Source organism: Octopus bimaculoides, chromosome 4, assembly GCF_001194135.2.
Source record: "Octopus bimaculoides isolate UCB-OBI-ISO-001 chromosome 4, ASM119413v2, whole genome shotgun sequence".
In the NCBI taxonomy this organism is placed as follows: domain Eukaryota; kingdom Metazoa; phylum Mollusca; class Cephalopoda; order Octopoda; family Octopodidae; genus Octopus; species Octopus bimaculoides.
Window position 1 is genome coordinate 133,421,573 of NC_068984.1, and position 2,485 is coordinate 133,424,057.

Sequence of the window (2,485 nt, forward strand, 5' to 3'; positions counted from 1 at the left end):
TCAGAACTGACTGATGCTTTAATTGAAAAATTAACATTGAAATTAGATCTAAGCAATCCCCATTTGCAATGTAGGTGATGTTAAATATAGGTAAGACTGCAACTGAGGAACAAAACTAGAATATTACAGGATAAATGATGAGTGATATGGTAAAAGAAAAACAAAATAATTGTCATAATTTCTTTGAAATATATCATGTTTATTTTCACTGCAACTTGAGAAAAGTACCAATCATTCAGATGAGACATTACATTATCAAAATTTTGAATCACAATAGACCTATTAAAAAAATATTATGCAAGAAATAATGAAGCCATCTTGTCAGAATCAAAAATACTAACAGTCAGGCAAATCCAACAGGATTATTGTTAGTGTAAAAAAATAAACAAAAATTCCAGAATACTTCTGTCATATTTCAAAATTGTGGGAAATCGGTTATAAATTCATAGAAAAATAGAGTCCAACAATTTTAACAAAAATATCTAAATGCTTTCTCATAATTTTTGATTTGAAAAGGACTATATAAATTTCAAATAAAAAGGTTATTCCAGAAGGAACAGATTTATTAAACAGATCCTACTAAAGGTAGACGCTGCCAAACAGTGACATCACAAATTGTCCATAGGTGTTCCCTTTCAGGCTCTCTGATCAGCATAGGCATTTCGGTTTCTTTGATCAATTTGAAATGTGGTGAGAGCACTTTTCTTAAGGCATCAGATCCATAAATAGGTTTCATTGCTTCATTATAGTAGCCACCAAGCCAATGAAACTGAAAAAGCAAAGCAGAGACTTTCTCAATATTGCAGAAATAAGATAAGAATTAAAATACAATATGAAAAATTATTATATGAATCACAATCATTATATGAATCACAACTCAAAACAATTAAATACATTTAGACAATACATTAGGTCATGCTGTATGGTATTATGTAAAGTAAATTTTGTTCACATCTTTTGTCAAAGCCACACCATAACCTTTATGCAACAAAATGTTTATAAAATATCTATCTTTGAATCAAGTACACTAAACCTGAAGAGAATCTAAAGAGACTTTATATCATGATGACAATTCAGTTCTTTCTTATATATTGCAACTGGAAACAATAACATCGTTGGCAACAGTTTTCCAAAGAACACAGTCAATGGTTCCCTGCATGTCTTATGATGAGTGTGTCTTACCTCAGCAAAGAATCAAATATTTCAAGGTATTTTATGTACAAAGTATTGTGTTTATTGCTTTTCCTAACATTGTTTGCCAACATACACAGGTGAAAGATATACACAACAGCATATATGGTGGTGGTGGTGGTACAACATACATACATACAAACATAATGGTGGTACAGAGTTTATGCCTAGTTTCTGTCTACAAAATTCCACCCACAAGACATTAGGCTCATGGCTATGGCACAAGACACTTTTGATAAATGCTGCACAAAGGAATCACCTAAAACTATGTGGGTTGTAAAGCAAATTTTTTGACCACACAGTTATATCTGCATCAAGTTACTGATTACACAATCTAATTAACTTGAGTTTTTAATCAAAAACACTCTTCATAATAAGATTAAGAAGGTTTACATACACATAATAAATGATATCATGCACTGTATGCCAAAATGTATAATTAATGTTTGTCCATTGTATATAACATTCCTGGAAGACATAATACTTATTCTTGAAAGTTTGGTTAATAAAGACATGTGGAGTTAGGTGTTTGACCAAATATACCATGATATGTAGGCAGTAGATTTGAACGTACCTTATAAAGACAAGTAATTTTCTATGTACATGGCTTACAATAATAAAATATAAGCTACAATAACTTGTTTCAAATAGACATGGCACCAGATTCACTTGTTTATCTTTTACTTGTTTCAGTCACTAGACTGTGACCATGCTGCGGTACTGCCTTCAAGGGTTTTAGTTGAACAAATCAATGCCAGGACTTATTTTCAAGCCTGGTACTTATTCTATCAGTCACTTTTGCTGAAGTTACAAGGATGTAAATAAACCAACACTGTTAAGTGGTAGTGGGAGACAAATGGAAATACAAAGACACACACACACAGCTACATATATGCAACAAGCTTCCACACAGTTTCCATTTACTAAATTAACTCACAAGGCATTGTTTGACCAACAGCAGAAATAACCGTTCCTTCTTCAAGAATCATTAAAAAAGAAAATAATATGCAATAAAATAACAAACTGACCTTTGGGGTGAATGAAGTAAGCCAAGTATATGGTGCTGTAAGAACTAAAATACCATTTTCTTTTACTAATTCTGGCAGTCTCTTAAGGAAAAGCATTGAATCGTACAGACGACAGATCAGGTTGGCAGCAAGAACACAGTCGAATTTACCAAGAGTTCTTGGTAGGTTGCAAGCATCACCAACTTGGAAGTTCACTCGGTCAACATTCTGAAATAAAATTTCAAGACACAGAAAAACTTATTCCAACACCTTCAAATCATCATTAT